This window comes from Neomonachus schauinslandi, chromosome 5 (assembly GCF_002201575.2).
Source record: "Neomonachus schauinslandi chromosome 5, ASM220157v2, whole genome shotgun sequence".
In the NCBI taxonomy this organism is placed as follows: Eukaryota; Metazoa; Chordata; class Mammalia; order Carnivora; family Phocidae; genus Neomonachus; species Neomonachus schauinslandi.
The window spans coordinates 148,049,673-148,072,035 of record NC_058407.1 but is presented as its reverse complement, the minus strand read 5'-3'; the positions used below and the strand labels follow the sequence as shown (position 1 = coordinate 148,072,035).

The 22,363-nt window shown below is 42.4% G+C and overlaps 1 long non-coding RNA gene across 1 annotated transcript in view; it reads right to left on the bottom strand.

Annotated features, from left to right (window-relative positions):
• Positions 1-2,691: 2,691 nt before the first annotated feature.
• The window catches only part of LOC110588015, a 44,013-nt gene continuing 24,341 nt past the window's right edge, over positions 2,692-22,363 (bottom strand). Inside the window, exons 3-4 of the long non-coding RNA XR_002480790.1 lie at positions 14,577-14,653; positions 2,692-2,745 (exon numbers count right to left, since the gene is read on the bottom strand). This is a non-coding gene — a long non-coding RNA (uncharacterized LOC110588015). The remainder of the gene's footprint in view (positions 2,746-14,576; positions 14,654-22,363) is intronic.

The window sequence follows — 22,363 nt, the reverse complement described above, 5'->3', positions numbered from 1 at the left end:
TCTGCTCCTTTCCAGAAAGCATTTGTGGACTTCTGGTCTAGATCAGGGTTTCTCAACTTGGTCACTTGACATTTTGGATCAGATCATTTCTTTTTGTGGGATTCTGATTTATGTGTTGTAGGGTGTTGAGCAGCATCCCTGGCCTCCACCCACTAGACGCCAGAAGCACTGCCCACAGTTGCCAAGCAGCACCTCCAGTTCCAAACCCTGATCTAGATGATACTATGTTCTTTTCAGATCTGATATTCTAGACATTTATGGCTTCTTATACTCACTTTAAAGAAAGTGGTCAATAGATTGTGACTGCCATTTTTATAGAATTTATCCATGAATTTTTAGGGAGAACCTTACTCTGTGCCATGGTGACTTTATTCTGGGTAGATCTTTTGGGTTATTCAAACAACTCCAAATGGATCATTTCATCAATATATCTTAAAAATAACTCTTCTGCAGAGCGTGCTTTTGGCCTCATTTAAGGTGACAGATGGTGGCCTGGGGCATGGGAAGGAGGAGGAGGCTTGGTGTTAAGGTTCCAACTTAGCCACTTTCACAGAGAGGCATTGATTGGACAGGTTGGTTAAATTTCTCTGAACTTCAGTTTTCTCATCTCTAAATACCTTAGTGAGTGGTTGTGAGAATCATAAGAGATGATGTCATGGAAACAATGACAGTTGGAAACACAACATGGAGATTATTGTATACGTATCTCCAAAGCATATGGCAACACAGAGCCAAAACATAATCCTGGTACACATTGGATTTCTTGCAAGAATAGAAGAGATACTTCTCCAAACCACTAAAGTTTTGAGAAAGTTTATAAAACAATGATTACATTTTCTCAAGTCTCTTTGACTGATAAATATCACTAGGTAACTAATACCTACAGGAGTATGGAGTGAAAGCAAGTTGAAAGTAGGCTACATTTTATGACTTGGTGATTATAAACTCTCAGGAGCTGGAATATCACTGGAGGGCTAGACAAGAAAATGGTGCTTGATTATAATATTTCCAAGACCCTAGTGTCAGGACCATAATTTAAAAAAAAAAATCAAGTGTGGGGCTCTAATGCTTTTCATTTTCACAGTTCCTCCTGCTTTTGTGAATTCTAAGAATTCAGAGATTCTCTGTACCTGTGTCAAGTATTGAAATCATTGTCTCAAAATCTATTTCATTGTACTAATAGCTATAGAGTTGTCTACAGTTTAGACATTTCCCTGCGGCCGAAAGATTGCACAATGGTGTAATCAGGGAGGCATGTAAGCTAATTATCTGTGGCTGAATTTTGAGTCAGGTTCAGCTTTTCTAATAAGAGATTTTATAATTAGGTTTTATGCCACTATGTGGGTGGAACTTTTTCTCATATATATATATGTACCAGCGTGCGGATGTGGAAACGCTTAAGATGTGACATGTGGAAAGTTATCCAGGGAAAATGAACAGTCTGACAGACTCCATTCAAATGTCGAACTAATGAGAACCTTTTCAATCAGCATATGGATCCTGGGCTGGTAGTCAAAAAATCTGGGTTGCATCCTGCTCTTTGCCAATTCTCTGCTCTGTGTCCTTGAGAGAGTAACCCCACTCTGGGCCTCAACTTTCCCATCTGTAAAATGAGCCCTTTAGATAGAAGGAAGCTTTTGCTGTTGAGGTTCCTACTTCTCCTCTCCATCAGCCCTTCCTTGTCCTCTGAACTCAAGCCCCACTTTTAGGCCAATTTAACATATTCACCTCCAAACACTTTCTCTTTTATCTCCCCCATTTCAATCCGTTCCTTCCTGCTGAATTGACTATTATAGGATAATTTTCCAAAAGAGGCAAAATCATGACTCCCTTAGTGATACAAAATAAACTTGTGTATATTCACTGGATTGAGTAGTGTCCCCTCAAGTTCATGGGTACCCAGAATCAGTGAATATGATCTTATTTGAGGGTAGGGTCTTTGCAGATGTAACTAAATTGAGACGAGGTCCTGCTGGATTAGGGTGAGCCTTAAATCCAATGCCTGGTGCCCTATGAGAAGAAGGAAATTTGGAGACAAATAGACAGGGAGAATGCCATGTGCAGATGGCAGCAGAGAGCTAGAGTGATGTATCTACAAACCAAGGATTGCCAGCAAGCATGAGAAACTAAGGAGAAGCAAAGAAGGATTCTGCCCCAGAGCTTCAGAGGGAGCATGACCCTGCATACACCTTGATTTCAGACTTCTATCCTCCAGAATTCTGAGAGAATAAGTTTCTGTGGTTTTCAGCCACTATTTTTGAAGCAATTTATTCTGGCAGCTGGAAGCTAATACATGGGAAGAGGGTAGTGGAAAGTAATTCAATTTGATTTGACAAACTTTTGCTGAGGGCCTGCTGTGCGGCTTCCAGCCTTGTGCCGGATGTGGGGAACTTGGAAACTGCTGACCAGGAGCTCCAGTCACCATTGATAACACATGTTAGTGGCCACACAATAGGGGCTGATTTGCCTTCCTTTTTTGGTCTTCCAAATGGATCCTTCTTTCCATTACAATGTTTGGATTTTGTCATTGGATTGGATCCTTCTTGTGGACCACTGCAAACCCTGTCAGCCCCATCTCTTACTCCAAATGCTGCTGTGGTAACCAGTTGAGAACAGATGTCAACGGTCTTCATCTGGCCAGCCTTCATCCTGGACTGTCAGGATGTACCACTAGCTTCTTGCCTCAGGGCTTCTCTGATGATGTGGTGGTAACTCGGGTGGCCTGCAGGACCTTATGGCATTCACCTCTGGCCCAGGAGAGAGAGAGAGAGAGAGAGAGAGAGAGAGAGACTGTGTGTGTGTGATCGAGTGCACGCGTGTGGTTAATGCCCATGAGACTACCCACGAACAGTGCATTCCGTTAACATCTGCAGACTGAGCACCCTCAACAGGACATGCTTGCATTGCTTTCCCTTTCTTCCTTTCCTCTTCCCTGGACCCTCACTCCAGCTCCCTGTAACCACTACCCAAATAAGCCACCTGCCCACTGGCCCTTGTCACTGGTAGTGCTCCTAGGAGACTCAGGCTGAGACAGCATTCCCCTCCCCCCGCAGTGCCTTCCTCGGTCAGCTCCTCCTTCCATGCAACCTCAGGCTCCAGTCATCTTGTGCAAGTCCTTCTCTTTGCTTTGGGGCTGTTCCCCCTCTGCACCATTTTGATCACAATGGGATGAAAATGTGAACAGAAGGGGAGTGGAGCCTGTTGAAGGGTTCTCCCAGGTGTTGCTGTCACATGAACGTGTTCTTACTTGCTGGGGGTTGCTCTGGACAGTAGAATGAGTCTTTGTTGTCTGCAGCTCAGGTCCCCCAGGTGCCTCTGGGGGCCTGTGGCAGGAAGGCGGGGGGGGGGGCATTCCTATATCTTTATTGTTTCTTTCATGCAGGAACTTAGAGCCGTAATGGCTCCAAGTGTGGTCTTGTATTAGTTTCCTATTGCAGCTGCAACAGAGGGTCACAAACTAATGGCTTGAAACAATACAAAGCTGTTGTCTTATAGTTCCGTAGGTCAGAAGTCCTAAAATCAAGGTGTGGCCAGGGCTATACTCCTCTTGGAGGTTGTAGAAGAGTATCTGTTTCCTTGTGTTTTCCAGCTTCTGGAGGCCACGTACAGTCCTTGGCTCATGGCCCCTTCTTCCTTCACCTCCAGTTCCTTTTCTTTCTTTCTTTCTTTTTTTAAGATTTTATTTATTTGTCAGAGAGAGAGAGAGAGAGCATACACAAGCATGGGGAGGGGCAGAGGGAGAAGCAGGCTCCCCGCTGAGCAAGGAGCCCGATGCGGGACTTGATCCCAGGACCCCGGGATCATGACTTGAGCCAAAGGCAGACGCCTAACCGACTGAGCCACCCAGGTGCCCATCTCCACTTCCAATTCCATTATCACATCTCCTCTGACTGATCTCCTGCCTTGATCTTAAAAGGACCACTCTGGTTACACTGCGCTCAGCAGGTCATCCAGGAGAATCTCCCTATCACTGTATCCTTAATTTAATCATATCTGCAAATTCCCTTTTGCCAGGTGTTACCTTTATCATATTCACAGGTTCTAGGGATTATGGCATGGAAATCTTTGGAGGGGGGTTATTCTGCCTACCTCAGGGTTTTTTGTTTTTTTTTTAATCTTATTTGTGACCTTGGTGAAAATACCCTATCTATCTGTCTGTCTGTCTGTCTGTCTGTCTATCTATCTATCTATCTATCTATCTATCTATGTATCTATCTATCATCTCTCTCCCTCTATCCATCCATCCATATCATCTATCTATCCATCTATCATCTATCTGCCTATCTATCTATCATCTAACTATCCATCCATCCATCCATCCATCCATATATATGATCTATCATACTTACCTATTTTACTCACCATGATTCTTAAGTAATGAGGACTTTTATACCTGGCATAATTATCAAACAAAATGAAACTGTGAACAAAGAACCTTCAAACAATGAAATCACTACAAAGGAACAAGATAATTTTAGAAATGACACATGGACTTTGAAGCACCTTGTTCAAAAGTAATGTTCTTTTCAGGAGCAAATATTATTAAGTGGAAGTCTCAGCTTATCTCAAGACTTCACTAAATCACTGCTCATCAAACTTCCAAAATGAAGTTCCTGCTCAAGAATACCAAACTCCTGCTCAGCTGTTAATTGATACAGTTAGGTTGAGATCTTAATATTCGGCCCATTTCTTCTCTTCCAGTCCTTGTGGGTAGACAGTTTCCTTGTTTGGGTTTCCCCAAAAGCACAAAGTAACAGTTCCAACCACCAGTGACTTAAACAAGAGGAGATTTACTATTTCTTACCAGAGAACACTTGTAATAACCGAGGACTGTGCATGTCTGCTACAGTTTGAGTAAATCTCTGCACGCTATCAGATTCCCATCTTAAGGTTCCTTTTTTTCCTGTTGAAGTTGTCCTGATTATATACAAGATAATGACCTCAGAAGCCTGTGTTCTGTTGGCTCTGTGATGGAGAGACCTGAGAGTTTCTTCCAATGCTTCTGTGTCATGGTTTCTAGAGAAGGTGTACGTTTTCTATTCGAAATGGCCTCTGGCCCTCTGGCCATGTATTTGTTGATTCGCCCGAGTATGTAATGTAATTAACCCTTCAGTTGATAACCAGAAGGGAGTGTGTGGTGAAGACCGACAGGACTACACTTCTCCAAGCCAGGAAAGGTAGAGTTGACACCTTCAATGGTAACTTTCATTGTGTCCCATGTTGGTGAGGGAGGTGGGGAGTTAAGACTATAATGAGGGGCTAGAGAGTTCAGGAGGGAATTTATTCTTGTTCTCTGGCACTTGCTGAGACAGCATCTTTATGGGCTCAGTATGTTTCTCTCCTACTAAGGCCAGTTTATGGGAGGAAGGATTACTGGTGATGCATGATCCTGAACTTAGTAGAGCAGGTGCTAAGGGTTTGTGTCTTTGTATGGACATGCCAAGTAAACACTTGAAAAAGGTGATGATTTTGGACAGAATTTTTGACCTCAGAGCAGTTGCCCTTGGCAACTACAAGCTCCTTCACCCTGGGTGGTCCTTCACTTGTTCTGCCCTTCTTTGTGTCTAATCCTCTCCACCCTGGTTACTCTACAAATAATGGACTTCCCTCCTTTAGACTTCTTCCACCTCCACTCTAGATGGACCTACTTTTTCATATTATCCCTTTGATCAGAAACATTAAATAGCTTCCCATTTCATAGCTTCTTATCGAATAGGGCCCAGCCTTCTTGATCAGATCGAAGGTTACATCCTTGTCTTATCTCCTACTCTTGCCCAGAAAGTTCCAGCTATAGAAGATACCTTGTCTTTTCCTATGTCCATGACTTTGCTCAACACTTATCTTCACTTAGAACTTGCTCTTCCATCGTTGCCTACCAATTTCTATCTATTCTGCAATGGACAGTTCAAGTGCTTTCTGCTTCCAGCAGTGTCCTGGGATTTTCTCAACCAGAGGCAACCTTGTTCTCCTTCAAGTTTTTCTCCTTAGATAGTGTTTCTGTAAACTTTTTTCCTTAGGTATTGTTTCTGAGAAATGTCGGGTTCCTAACTATGATTTTTTTTAAGTTGTTAGTTCATATGTCATAATTCCCTTAGAAGATTGACTTACTATAAATAACTTTAATATAGAATCACATAGAATGATTCAGTTAGCTAGAATGATGTATTTTTTAAGAAACAAACAAACAAAACCTCCCAAACTGTAGCAGTTTCTAAGCATTATTTAGTTAGTTTTGTAGAACTTATTTAAACCAGGAGCTCTTGCTCCCCAAAAGATTAACAAGACAAAATCCAGAGAATTTTGCATGATATTCCAGAATGTTCTTGACCCTCTGAAGCCCATCCATGAACTACCAACCTCATTAGCCCAAGATTAAGAACTTGTGTTTCAATAGATTCTCTAGCATCTTATGTGAGCTGAAACAGAAGGGAACTCTATTTGGCATTGTCAATAGACAATCTCCAACAGGATTAGTATAAACTTGATTCAATAAATGTACTATTTATGGATTTACTTCAAAAGGAGAAGGGACTATCTGTGGGTCTCAGAGAGGTCAGGACATTATAAATACTATTCTGCTCAGTTGTAAGTGAAAGACACATTTTGGCTCTGTATTGATCAGAAATGCTGAAATCCAAGTCGCTTAGGGCTTAAACTACCCCCTTTTATGGCATAAAAGTAACTTCCCCAGATCAGTAGTGAACCATTTACTGCCTCAGATTCAATGCGCTGATAAAATAATAAGACCCTCTGGTCTCAATCTGGCTATTTCTTATTAAGCAAGAGTGAAGCTCTAGCTATTCAGTATCAAATCAACTGCTTGGGGGTTTCTTTGCAGTTGTTTTATAAAGCAGTTAAAACAGCTGTGGGCCAAGTAATTAATTAATTGACAAAACTAATTGACCTAATTTTGTCATTATTATGTTAGAGGAAGTGGTCCACATGCCAAGAGTAGAGTATTGGATGGCAACTCTTCTCAGAGTATTGGTGTCACTGTGTGTGAGCATAAAATGGAACTCATGCTCTCTCTCTCTCTTTCTCTCTCTCCCTCCCTCTCTGTCTGTCTGTCTCTCAACTCTGGGTTCTCTCTCGGAGAGCTACGTCACCATTTTTCTGTCTCTCTACTTTGGTTTGTTGACTCCTACTGTGTACTTTTCCTTGTCATTCCCGTCCCTGACAACGCTAACTATTGCCTCACACCCAGACAGCTGCAGTGCTTTCCATTTAAGCTGTCGGCTTCTATTCTCTCCTCCATACAAACAAATTTCTTTAAAAAAGCATTACTTTTTATTTACAAAAATAATGTGGGGCTCTTCTCCTTATTGAAAGACGTGGAGGATGTGGGTGAGATGTCTTTGACCACCTTCTTATCCCCTCAATTGTGTTCCTCTTTCCAGAATCTTTGTGTCTATCAATTTGATATGTGAGCCTCTAAACATGATTCTTTGTACTTGCAAACATATGGGCTGATAGAAAGTATGTAGAAACACGGGCTTGTGTTGGTAGTATTGTAATTCATTATTGCTGGGCAACATGCGTTTGTTCACTCAACGATATGACTTATAGATTTTCCTGAAGTCTTGCATACAGATTGACTTCATTCTTTTTAACTGTTGTGTAGTATTCCCTGGTTAAAATATACCAAAGCTTATGAGGCCATTTTCCTGTTGATATTTGCATGTTTTTGTTATGAAAAGCGGTACTAAATTTATTTCTTCATTTTCTAAAACACCCTTTGATGAGCACCGTCTATAAAACTATCAGGTGCTCACGCTGTCAGATTCAAATGGCATTTGAGGAGTCTTGTCCTCATCCTGTTTTATGCTGATACTTCTCACTGCTCCTTTACCACATGCCCACCACCCAACTGGTGTTCCCATCCCTTAAACACTCCTTGTGCTTTGGCTCATTTAGAATGAACCTCAATCTCTCTATCATGGTCATGACCATCACTTAGCCATATATAGTGCTTATTATATTCTGGTAGTTTACTAATACTTTATGTATTTGTAATATTTCCAACCACTCTATGATGTAGGTACTGGAAGTGTCCCCCTTTTACAGCTAAAACAACTAAGACCCAGCAAGATTCAATAATTTGCCTGAAATCCCCTGGCTGTAAGTGGTGTGGCCAGGATTCAAATCCAGGCAGCCTGGCTCCAGAATCCATGCTCTTAATCACTCATCTGTCCATTTTCTCTGTGACAAATTGTATGCCACTGCCTCCTTCAAACCCTCCTTGACCACCACCCCAGACTTATTTGCCTGTTTAACAAATGTTTTTGAGCTCCCGACTATGTACATGTTCTATGCCAAATTCTGGGGATGTATTACACAAAATGGCACAGGCTATGACCTGAACTTGTCAGACTAATAATCCCCACCTTTGTTTGCAACACTACCCACATCACTCAAAAGGACTTGTTGCGTGCTGCTATGTATTTTCTGTGGATGTGTTTTGGATCCTCTGTGCTCCTTTAGGGGAGCACTCATGTTTTTGCTATTGGGCATCTCTTCACACTCAGCTCATCCTAGTTGCTCAGTTAGCATTTAATGGTGACAATGCTATAATACACACTGGTCCCTACCGATCAAGACTTACCTACAAGAGCATTTGAGATTCAGTCCCAGGTAAACCCAGGGAATTGCTAATAAGTCTAACTCCCACCTCTATGTCCAGAGAACCACTTGACATACTGCCAAAGCCCATTTGGTGAGGACTTTGATGTCCCTGCTGAGGAAGAAGGACTTCAGTACCTCAAGATCATCTGAAGGACCTCATCTGAGCCCTTGGTTCCTTTCGACGCAGATGAATGAATCCTGGGGGCTGCACTGGTGTGCCTTCCTGGCTCTTGGACCCTGAGCATTGCACACTAAGACAGAGAAAGATTATAAAAGTTCCTGTTCATCAGAGTGGCCATATCTGTCCACTTGGCCTTCTGTAAGACTGTTGAACTCACGCCTCCAGCCAGTAGACACAGCAACAGCAACAAACACAACTAAAAAAGGGGGAAAGAATGGAGTTAGAGGTACAGAGCTATCTGTTCCAGGACATTAATGCCAGCAAAAGGCAAGAAAAAAAGACACTGGACCAACTTTGCTAAAATCGTGTCTTGTTTACACACCAGACAGTACCTCTTGGAAGGGATTCTTTGCTTATTGATTCTCTTCCAACACTGGGAATTAAACTCGGTCCATTTACGTGTTCCGAGCTTTTTCAGCAAAATACCCTTCCTTTCGTGGGTTTGTCCTCCATTCTTGCTCAGAAAAGGAGAAAGTCTTCTCTCATCCCAACACTTTGTGTTAGTTCGGTGCTCTGTGGGGATAAGCACAGCCTTGGAAGGACGATTCATTGTCTCTGCCTCACAAACGAAGGAAAGCTGATGGCTTGAGTTAGTGACAGAGTGAATGTTAGATTATGTGTCTCCAGATCCTTGTCCAGTCACCAGGGCTATACCATGATGCTTTCCTTCTTTGTACCAGGTGTATCTTATAACATGAATCCCAACATTAGCCTCAGAGATCTGCATACAATTCAAAATCATATCTCACTCCTTCTATGTAGGCTGAGCTCTATAATACCAGCCAGCTCTTTGTTCCCCCAAACATCCCTCAGCCCTTTTATGCTGCCTTGCTTCTGTGCGTGTGGTTCCATCTTCCTTTCTCAGTTAGCCCCTTTTGTGTGATGAGACCCAGACTCAGTTCAAACGTCACTTACTCTGGGAAGCCCTCCATGCTGTCATTTGTGGCTCCAGCTTCTTGAGATAACACTTTCCTTTAACATTTAGTTCAAATATATAGAATTTCAATCCAGGAGAAGGCAGGAAGTCTAGTATGTTTGTCCTGTATCTCCAAGTGTTCTTAGCAGAACCTGGAGTTGGGGGCTTACCATCTCCTGGTCATCTCTTGCTCTGAGTTTCTGACTATTAAATTTCTCACCTCCTGCAACTGCTCTCTTCTCTCCATTGCCCCCCCCACCCTGAGCCCAACCCACACTGACACAGACTTCAAAGATCTCCAAAGTGCCACTGATACAGGTTGTCCTATCTAGCAGATATTTATTTAATGGAAGAGGTTTTGCTCATAGCGGGAGATTACATCATGGGACAGAATGGACAATAACTTGAGATGAAATATTAGATGCCACGATCCCAAGAATTCATCAAAGCTTTCCTGGCACCGGGCATGTCTCACTGGCTATATCTTAGTTGAGGATTTCACTTTCTACGGCTTCCTCCCCTGGCCTCCCTGAATACCCCCAACCCTATTCCTTTGCTGGCCTTAAACACTTAACATTCTTGTGACTTTTTTCCAATGCAGAGCATTCGAGCTCTTCTCTCCCCCCTTCCCCAAACTAATCGTACTTTAAAAACACAAGAATTTCATTACGGTGGCCCCATTGAATGAAGGACCCTCTTCCTTCAGCATTATAACTCATCTATGGATTTGTGGACATTGGTTTTTGTTTGTTTGTTTGTTTGTTTGTCTTTTGTAGCGTCTCCAATGAGTGAGAAGATGCAATTGGTGTAAGGGAAGCAGTCAAGGGCACTGATTTCTATTTTCCCATATTTTTTTTTATGGTTTGCATTTTAGTTTTACGGTGAGTATGTATTGGTTTGCTGTTGTATTTGTAATAAAATTGTTAATGCAGAAAAGTTTAAAATGTGCTTTGAAACCAAATTATAGCTTTTTTTTTTTTCATTTCTTTGGATAATATTCCATTCTCGTACAGGAGTTTCTTTCACAGGGTCCCTGTCAACAGAAGAGGAGCAACATAAAGATTTGCTTTCCTCTTGTCCAGAGCAAAGCAAGTCCTTTATTTATGTCATTCTTCCCAGATACTACATGAGAATTCAGTGACTATATCTTAATCACCTTTGTGCTGCCATGGAAAATTATCCATTGTCTAGAGCCTGTTTCTCCGGATTATCCAGTGCTAACCTTGCATTGTCTACTCTGTAAAGTGTAGATAATTGATAGCAAGGCAAAATAATTCGTGCCTGCAGACATGCAAAAATTCAGTACGATGGAGGCTCACATCCATCAGTACACTGGAGGCTCCCAAGCTGTGCAAGAGGCCAGTTTTGCTTCCATTTTACATATTTATTTCAATATTTCTGACCTATCTGTGTGTCTAATCTCTCCATTTTCTTTTGAACTGATAGAAACATACTACCAGTTCACTCATTAGTGACTTAAATAAGCGAACACATTTTCACTTTACATCTGTATGAGATGTAAATGTGGGGTAAAATGTGATGATTTTACTTTTTCTGAATTTGAACATGATCCCTCATCAGTTTCTCTACTGTCTGGGCCAAGGACTGATGGTTGGCCCACAATAAATACTTGTTGAATGAACGCATGAATGAATAAACAGGGATGTATATCCCCGCTGCTATCAATATAACATTAGTTCAACTATGTGCATTATTATTAGGTTTGAATTTGCCTGTTACTTCTTAGCTAATGGCCATGTTGGTGATAATTTGGGTTTTCCCCAAGCCATATTCATTCCATTTTATTCTAATTAGAAATATATTTTTATTTTATTTTTTTAGAAAAATATTTTTTACAAAACTTGGGAAAGATAGAAAATATAAAGAATAGGGGCGCCTGGGTGGCTCAGTTGGTTAAGCGACTGCCTTCGGCTCAGGTCATGATCCTGGAGTCCCTGGATCAAGTCCCGCATCGGGCTCCCTGCTCAGTGGGGAGTCTGCTTCTCCCTCTGACCCTCTCCCCTCTCATGTGCTCTCTGTCTCTCTCATTCTCTCTGTCTCAAATAAATAAATAAAATCTTAAAAAAAAAAAAAAAGAAAATATAAAGAATAAATTGTAACCACCCCACAGTCTTTCTTCCCCAAGTAATTTCTATTAATTCTATTCATTCCTTCTAGTGTTTTCTCTGTATCTGTTTATTGAACCAGAATTTACTACCTACCCTCTGTGTGCCAGGCACTGTAGCCGTGACGGCGAGGGAGGTACACAAGGCAGCATTCTTTTGGAGCTGACATGTTAAGTGGGTGGGAGGGGAGAAGAAATAGACAAACAAATGAATAAGAAAATCTCAATCAATAAAGAGCCCATGTATGCTTCTCAATGCATATTTTCTATCAGTTTGTGTGATTGGCAAGATTAATTTCAAGTCAGGTACCCTTCATTAACAGCCCATGTTCAAACACATCGGTATGGAATTTGGTGTTGAATTGGCATCTGACTCTCCCCTCTGAGCCACCTCTCCCTTCTACCCCCAGAACATGTTACAGTCAGGTGTATGGCATCGAAGGCGGTCACCTCGCAAAGGTCGGTGCTTCTGCTCTTCCTCACGGCCTCTTGGACTCAGAGTCAGGCTTTCGCTATAAACATCCTCCCCCTGGGAACACAGAGTAATTTTTTTTCTGTAGAGTTGCGAATAAGAAGGATCTGCCCAAAGTGCTGGGAACTCGAATTTCCCTTTGATTTGTCCTTGGGTGGGGGGCCAGGGGCTGCTGCCTCGTGGAAAGAGAGAGGGTGTGATAGTCGCAGTGGACAGAGGAGGCAGCCATGTTTGACCTTCTGTTCTTGGAAAGGAGGGGCTCCTGCAGGGGCGTCACGGACATTTGGGGAGATATCACAGTTTGCGGGCATCTAGACTTTGTAGTTTTTTTTAATTTTATTTTATTATGTTACGTTAGTCACCATACATTACGTCATTAGTTTTTGATGTAGTGTTCCATGGTTCATTGTTTGCGTATAACACCCAGTGCTCCATGCAGAACGTGCCCTCTTTAACACCCATCACCAGGCTAACCAATCCTCCTACTCCCCTCCCCTCTAGAGAACCCTCAGTTTGTTTCTCAGAGTCCATAGTCTCTCATGGTTCGTCTCCCCCTCCGATTCCCCCCCTTCATTTTTCCCTTCCTACTATCTTCTTTTTTTTTTTTTTTTTTTTTTTTAAAGATTTTATTTATTTGAGAGCGAGAATGAGAGACAGCATGAGAGGGAGGAGGGTCAGAGGGAGAAGCAGACTCCCTGCCGAGCAGGGAGCCCGATGCGGGACTCGATCCCGGGACTCCAGGATCATGACCTGAGCCGAAGGCAGTCGCTTAACCAACTGAGCCACCCAGGCGCCCTCTTTTTTTTTTTTTAACATATGACATATTATTTGTTTCAGAGATACAGGTCTGTGATTCATCAGTCTTACACAATTCACAGCACTCACCATAGCACATACCCTCCCCAATGTCTATCCACCCAGCCACCCCATCCCTCCCACCCCCCACCACTCCAGCAACCCTCAGTTTGTTTCCTGAGATTAAGAATTCCAGCAATTGCACTACTGGGTATTTACCCCAGAGATACAAATGTAGTGATCCGAAGGGGTATGTGCACCCCAATGTTTATAGCAGCAATGTCCACAATAACCAAACTATGGAAAGAGCCAAGATGTCCATCAACAGATGAATGGATGAAGAAGATGAGGTATATATATACAATGGAATATTATGCAGCCATGTATCATATGATTTCACTGTAATTTCTTTTAAAATTAAAGGTTCTTTAAAGTTGAAAACTTGTATTAATATTTGAGGACCTTATCTGAGAGTATCTTAGATGAAAGAATGTGTGTGTGTGTGTGTGTGTAAATTTGAGGCTAGCTCCCACAGAGGAATTTTGCTTTAAGGTTGGGAAGTGAGACTATTTGAAGGGCTTACATCTAATTGATTCCAAGTCATACCTTAATATTGATTTATAATGACTATATTCACGAGCTGCTTCTTTCTATGAATGGGGACATGAGACCCCTGGTATTGTGATATATTTTATTGGCCTTATCATATGGTTAGAGATAAGAGGGACGGCATCTGTTTAGCCTCACTGTCTGTGTCTCTCTGTCTCTGTCTGTCTCTGTCTCTTTCTCTCTGATTCTGATAGTTTAGAGTTTTTTGGCCTAGTTAGTGGCAAATAGAACAATGTTCTCAATGGAGGCATCAAAAAAACATGCAAGAGGGCTCTTCCATACACAGGTATTTGAGAGATAGGGCAGTCGTTTTGGAGCACATCTTCACCTGTTCTTTCTCCATATACATGTGTCTCGGTTCCTCTCATCCAAATGTTGATTACTGATCTTTAATATATTTTAGACTTTTTACCCACCATATTGGATACTGGATTAAGGCGGCCAAGATCCCTTCCCTGCCCCCATTTCATTCAGTTGCTATGGGCCCAGGGCCCTGGAGTAATATGCGTTGAAAAAGAGAACAACTGGCTGGCAACATCTTAGGAGCTATGATTGGACTGGGCGTGGGTGGCTTTCACAAATACTCTCTCCTTCTACCAGTTCTCTTCCCAACAGATTTCCTTAACCTCCCAAGTGAACATCATCGGGAGACACTGGGTAAATTCCTTTGCAGCCTTCATTCCATGACCCAAGAGGTTCCTGCCCATTATCACATGGGGCAGAAGGAGAGGTTTCTAATTCAGCCTTGTTTGGTGGTTGTATTTGTTCAAATAAACTCTTGCCTTGACATCCTGATCCCAGACCCCTTGATTCCATATACCTGAAAGGAGAAACACCTGTCTTTCATCTTTCCCACCTTGTTCTTTGAAGGCTAATGACAGTACCTCAGATCTGCAGGGAGGTTATTAAACAGATGAATCTTAACATGATGATCTGGGGAAGGAAGAGAAAGAAGATTATATACACACCATCTCTAACAACAGGAAAGGTGGGACATTTGAACTTTTCTGTTCAAATTAACTGACAATTTCATTTGATTGGTAGCCCTCTTATAAGACTAATATCCCCTCTGTGGGATTAAAAGTGTTCACTTTAACTAACTATAAACCCATTGTAGATGGGATTGTCTGTATGTCTTTGTCCAAGCCGCCATTGCTTCCCAATTAGATTATTGCAACAGGCTCTTGAATGGTTTCGCTATTTCTACACCTGCCCCTATAATATATTCTTCACACAACAGCCAGAGTGATTTTTTTAAAAAGCATAAATCACATTATATTACTGCCTTGCTTAGAACCATCCAGTGGCTTCTTGTGCCCCTTAGATGAAGTGGAAGCTCTTCACCACGGCTCACAGGGTCAGTCTCTGTCCATAACTATTTCTGTTTCCTCTTCCAGTCACTTAACTATGTTTTCAAAATCTAACGTTACCACCCCAGGCCCTTTGCACCACCTGTTCTCTTCCTGAAAGACTCTTGTGTACTGGTTTCTTCCTGTCACTCAGATCTCAGATTAAACTTCATTTCCTTATGCAGTATCAAATAGTTACTCTCTCATTCTCTATTACTTTAGTGCATGTAAATTTATTTTAAAAAGCATTCATCTCTGTATGATCTTTTTCTTTGTTTTTTTTCCCTTCTTTTGTTTCTTTGTCTTCTGTCCTTCCCCAGCCTATCCCCACCCGCCCCCTGCCCCAAATACATAAGCTCCTGGAGAACAGAGGTCTTACCTACCTTGTTCACTGCTATATCCTTGCTTAGCACCTATTAAATAGCTTGGCATGTAGTAAGTGGTTAATAAGTATTTATGGATTAAATAGATGAATTATATCATATCCCCTCTGGTCTAGATCAGAGGCCAGATTTTCTTTGGGAAGTAAAGGATGTTTTTGCACTGACTACATTTGTAAACCATCACAAATGGGTGTATGGGTGGGACCACTGACTTCTAGAAACATTGGTTCCTGAGGTTACCAGCATTCAGCCCATCATGCCTGAGTGATCTACTCCTTCCCGGTCTGTTTCAAGCTATTGATCTCCAAGTGTGGCCCAGAGGCAGCTGTAATTAACTGCCTGAGCTTTGAAAAGGTTTTCCGACCGGAGCAACTGACCCACCGTTTGTAAACCGTAGTTAGCTAGAAGAAAAGGTAAAATTGCATGTGTCATCCTGTTTTCTATCATATGCATTTTGAGGTTCAAAGGGATAATATTAAAACGAATATCCCCGCATTTTCATTTGTACTTGCCTTCGAATGAGGCAAAGAAAAAGCTTTTAAGTAAAGTAGAACGGTGGGTACCTCTTTTTATATACTAAGGCCAGGAGTGTTTGAGGAGCAAAATAACCATGCCAGTGAGAACCATTTCTCACCTGTCAACTATGCCCAGTGAGACATTTTACAGAAACTAGTGCGATTACTCTCGTAATAATTTTTGAGTTCGATATTGCCAGACCTATTTTATAGACAAGGCTGAAACTGAAGCCCAGAGGTAAGTAACACAGTTAAGTGATTCATTAAAAAAAAAAGCATTCATTCATTCATTCATTTGAGAGTGAGATATTTATTAGGCATCTGTGTGCAGCAGGGGTTTTGCTAGATGCTGTACTCTCAACAAGGAGCAAAACAGAGGCAGTCCTTCCCTGTCCTCTTGGAGCTTAGAGTTCCCAGTAAGGAGGGAAACAAACTGTTCAGCAAATAGCTGTGCAGATGAATATTGAATTCTTGCAGTAGAGCAAAGGCCGTGAAGGGAAAACACAGGGCACTGTGTGGACATAAGAGGGAACCTTCTTCCAATGAGGGGCCAGGACAGCCTTTCGGAGGAAGTGACGTTCAGCTTAGACCTGAACAATGAGGAGGAGCTGAGGAAGAAGGGCTCCAGTCATGGGGGATGGTAGATGTGATAAACCTAGGCTGGGACGGAGCTTGGCAAGGTCTGAGTTGGACAGACCCACATGGCTGGATGGTGGCGAGCCCAGGAGAAAAGGCTGGTGGCCAGACTAGGACGGGTATATGGAAATTTGGATTTTATTCCATAAATAAGCAGAAGCCAAGAGAGGGGCTGTCTGAGACTGCTTCCCTAGAAAGGTAAAAAAGGATAGGGTCACAGACCTCTCAGAATGTTCCCTGACACATTTTCTTGGGGTCATCTTGGAGGGATATAATTAATACCCCTCCTTGCTGAGCACAGCGCCCTCCAACTCCCGAGTCTGCCAGAGTAATTCTGTCAATGGTACCATCAGACCGTCCTCAACAACTAAGGATGCTGACTCTTTCAAAGCTCAAAGGAGATTACTCATATGATGGAATAATAATAATAATAACATCCAACCACTAAAATAATGGAGAAAGGAATTTAAAAGACAAGCGAAGGGCGCCTGGGTGGCTCAGTTGGTTAAGCGACTGCCTTCAGCTCAGGTCATGATCCTGGAGTCCTGGGATCGAGTCCCGCATCGGGCTCCCTGCTCAGCGGGGAGTCTGCCTCTCCCTCTGACCCTCCCCCCTCTCGTGCTCTCTCTATCTCATTCTCTCTCTCAAATAAATAAATAAAATCTTTAAAAAATAAATAAAAGACAAGCGAAAATGTGATTATACCTGATTACAATGTAGCATGTGTTGCATGATCCTATTTATTTTTTTATTTTTCATTTTTAAAGCTTTTATTTATTTATTTGAAGAGAGAGAGGGACAGATATAACAAGAGAGAGCAGGAGTGGGGAGGAGAGGGAGAAGCAGGCTCCCAACTGAGCAGGGAGCCCGATGTGAGGTACCAGGACCTGAGCCGAAGGCAGACACTTAACCCCGACTGAGCCACCCAGGTGCCCCAACATGATCCTATTTTTTAAAATGCTGTTAAAAAAAAAAAAATCCATGTGTTGGAAAAATGAAAATCCTGGTTGAATATTTATCAAAGTGCTGCATCTGGGTGGTATCCCAGGTATGTTTAACTCCCATCGTTAATTGTAAGAGTAGATATTGCCAGCCCTAATTTCTAGATGAGGGGAAACTAAAAGGCAGAGGCAACACACGGTTAAGTCATTCATTCATTCATTCATTCATTCAAGAAATATTTATTAGGTATTTACTATGTAGCAGGGGGCTGTTCTAGCCACTGAATTTTCAATGATGAACCTAACAGATGACTTTCAAAAATGTACTCTGAATTTTTTCAGACATATTAAAAAGATACCAAAGAAAAAGTATAACCAATATCCAGGTACCCAATACTTAGCCAAAGAAATAAAACATTACCCATATGATTGATGGTCTCTTGTGTTACTCCTTTCCCATTATAATCCGCCCCTAGCCCTTAGGGATAAATACTGCTGTAACTTGGATGTTTATCATTCCCATGCATTTCTTGGATTACAGTTAATTTTTATCTCCTTTTTACATGCTCACATTTTTGAAATTTTCTGCTGTGAACGCATACCCTTTCCAAAAAAAAAAAAAAAACCCAGTAAAATTTATTATTTTTAAAAACCCAAGGGAAAATCAGGCTTGAAAACAAAACAAAACATAAAGTCCCTTCTTGAGCCTGCAGTTGATGGCCTTCCTTCATCTTGGTGGGTCCTTTGACCCCTGCTGCCCCACCTTTCTCTCCCAGCCCCTCTCACGAGATCTAGAGAACCATTAGCCAGAAAGGACTCCTTCTCAAGTTCTCTTGCCTCCTAAAAATATTTTAAGGACAGTGTTTGTTGATGCCTGGAGCTGGGATTGTCAGGCTCCTGATGGGAATATGTCCTTGATCTCTTGCTACTCCACGGACACTCATGTTCTTCTGGACAACATGGACCAAGGGCAAAGAAGGTCAAATGTCCAACCCCAGCTGCAGGGAGGAAAGTCATCCAAATGCATTTCCAATACAAAAGCTGCAATTAGAATGAGACTTTACCTTGCATTTTTTATGATGTGTGTCTTAGTCAACATCTCTGTTTGCAAAGACAAAGGGAATTAATATTTAATATGTGCCCAGTGGAAGGAGAGGGGGAAGAATCCATTCTTTGACATGTTTTTGAGTCTTCAATTTTAAAAAGCAGCCTTTAATCTCTTGATGACGAGATACACATTGTCGCGTCCTGTTTCTCGTTGATGTTGGGTGAGAAGTGTTTTATCCTTGGACTTAGATGAACCTGGGCTTTCCCTCCAGCTCGGTCCCTAATGTACGATGTGACCCTTTCTCAGTTTCCTCTTCTGAGAAATGGAATCATAATGGCTACCTCACAGGGGTGCAGTGAGGAGTCAGTGAGATAACCAGGTGCACTAGATGAAAATGGCATGAGGAACCCTACGGACCTAGTGGGGGATAGGGATGTGGTGGCTCTCCATGTCAGAGAAAGTAAAAGGAATCTCTCTGAGTTGGATAGATCAGTGTAGAAAAGGAAAGGAGGAGTCTGAAATTTTAAAGCTTCTACTCGATTTTATTTTGTGCTTAGAGGCTGTAAGTCTCGGAATATTTGACACTTAATTTTTATAGAGATATTTTTGTGTTTATGAATCTGAAGCTAGGTCTGAGGCTAAATTGCTCTGCAAAATATGGGAAGGCCTGAGGGTGAAGAACCAGAGGATATAGTTGTGTGGGGCATTGGGAGCTGTCAAAAAGGCAGTATGGAAGCCAGCCAGAGAGAGCTGGGCTGAAGTGGCACTTAGACCCCAGTCCACTGGACCCCCGGGGCATCTGTCTTTTTCCAGGACAGCCTTACAGCTGTACTCATTTTTCACACACACACACACCCACACACACCCACACACACCCTGCCTTGCATGCTTTGTCCCATTGCTTGCAGTCCTCCTGAGAACAATTTCAATTTTGCGTGTTTTGTGCTTGCTGATCCCTCTGTCTGGGGAGGGCTCACTCCTCCCTCTTGGGTCTCCCTCTGTCAAAATGTCAATCATCCTCAAGCCCAACTCAATCCTTAGCTGCTGTTTAAAGCTCCCACTGGCTCCTGGGCTGAGTCTGTTCCTCCCTGGGCACCCCTTGCCTACGCTCCTCTCACATGGACTCCCACCACTCAGTTTGACTTCTTTGTGTTTGAGTCCTTTCTTAAATAGCAGACTGTGTGCTTCCCAAGGGCGGGGGTGGGTCTCCTTCATTGTTGCGTGGTGAGTGTCTAGCTTAGGGTGGGACACATGGTTTGTTGAATGACCACACCCATCATCCAACAACTATTCACAGAGCCTCCTCTGCTCTGTGCCAGGCACTGTGCGGGCTATTGCCAATGCTGTGGTGAGCAGAAACAAAGTCCTTGTCCTCACAGAGCTTACCTTCTAGTGGCCAGGTGACAGACACACATTACACATGGGTTGGAATTATTTAGTATGTTAGAAGATAGTGATAGACTTGAAGGAGGTGAGGGAGGGAGCCATGTGGGGATATGTGGAGAAGCCCTGAGGCAGGAGCAGGCCTGGTTAATCGGTGTGGCTGGGACAGAGTGGACAGGATCCTGGGAAGAGATAGGAGCTGGAGGAAGGTTGCATTAAGTCCTTGTAGGTTATTGGATGGGTCTAGGCTTCTACCCTGAGTGAAATGGGGAGGTCCTGGGGACTTTTGAGGAGAGGCACTAAACGGTGTGACCCCTGTCCTCCCAGGATGGCTCAGGCTCCCATGTGGAGAATGGACCACCTGAAAAAATAATGAAGACTCAAAAACAAGGCAAAGGGAAGGGATAATGACTGAATGAACAAAATAAGCAAGAATTGCTTGACATAAATAAGCAAGAATTTAAAAATAGCCTTGACTAGAGACCACCCAGAAAGTCTTTTCTGATGGTTACGCTGGCTTCTGAGAAACGTCTGGCTTTCTCTTGGCTTCAATCAAACAGCTGCACCCCCATCTCCCCCAAAGCAACATGTACACACAATTCTATGTTCAAATCTAGAGGAGATGTGGGAGATTTTACTCTTTCATATTCTCTTTCTCTGTCACACATGGGCATCCACACACTGTGATGTAATGGAGCTATGAGAGCCTTCTCTTTGAAGACGGCTTCAATCCTAGCTTTGGCCCTTCCTAGCTTTGACCAAACCTCTCTGAATCCCAGCTTCCTCATTCACAAAATGGAGCTAATGATGTCTACCTCAGTTCACAGTGGGAGGAAGAATAGCTCGTTTGAGACTCTAATAGGTTACTAAAAGTATTCCAGAACTTTCCTGACCATAAAGATGTGTTTCAAAGAAGCTTGTTAAAAATACAGATTCTTGGCCCTCTTCCCAGGACTATTAGTTGGACATTGGCAGGAGAGTAGCCCAGGAATAGGGATTCCTAACAAGCTCCCCAGGTGATTCTGATAACCAAGTCAGTTTGAGCCATTACATATGGAAGAACTTTGTAAACTTGTTAAGTACTTTCAAATGCTCAGCTCATATTATTGCTGTTGTCTTCCCTTCCCATCCCTAACCCTCTGTACTTGGCAGGGTTGATTTCCAGAGCCTGTGGATATAAGTAGGGCCAGCCTCTTGAGTATGTGACTTGTGCACAAGGCCCCATGCTCAGAAGGGTGCCAATGCTCTGCTGTAACCAACTTCAAATTCTTAATAATTTTTTTTAATAAGGAGCTCCACATTTCCATCCTACACTGGACACTGCAAATTAGGTAATTGTTCCAAGATACAATAAAGAAATATTTCAATGAGCCAGTTGAAAATTGAAATTGCTTATCCCCATGTACAGCACTTGATAGAATTACTAACCGTGTCCCCATAGCTAAACTCACTAGCGTTTTACATCAGCCTTGTGAAATGGATAATTTAATACCCGATGTTCAGATGAAGAAATTAGACCTCAGAGCCCTTCAATGACACATGCAAGGAGCACAAAACCAGCTGGTGGGAAAGCTCAGAGTCTTTTCTGCTACAAGGAATAATAGTTGGTTCAACGGCTTACAGATTCTTGGGTCCCTTGAATTATACTGCAAGAAAAGAGCCTTGGAATTAGCATTTTATTAGCTTTGGAAATAGCATTAACTTATTATTAGCATAATAAGTATTCCATGTATTTTTTAAAAAAATCACCAATTAAGTTTGAACATTTCTGATTTATGGTAATTACCAAGTTTATTGGTTCCCAACATGACTGTGGAATTTGTTTATAAATTCAGATTCCTAGGTGCTGCTCCAGGATGCTGATTCAGGATCCCTACGGTGGGGGGTACTTTTAAATTCATAGCACAGGCCATTTACATGGTCTTCCAGGGTTCGAAAGTACTGACATCAGTGATTGATTTGGATGACACTTCTTCCATCACTCAGTGACACCCATCCATCTCTTTTCTTTCCAATCATAGAAGCTTACTCTCTGCCCCTGACCAGCGGGCCCCTGAAGGGCCTCTGGGTTACTGGATGCACTACTGGGTATTTACCCCAAAGATACAAATGTAGGGATCCGAAGGGGTACGTGCACCCCAATGTTTATAGCAGCAATGTCCACAATAGCCAAACTGTGGAAAGAGCCAAGATGTCCATCGACAGATGAATGGATAAAGAAGATGTGGTATATATATACAATGGAATATTATGCAGCCATCAAAAGGAATGAGATCTTGCCATTTGCAACGACGTGGATGGAACTGGAGGGTATTATGTTGAGTGAAATAAGTCAAACAGAGAAAGACACGTATCATATGACCTCACTGATATGAGGAATTCTTAATC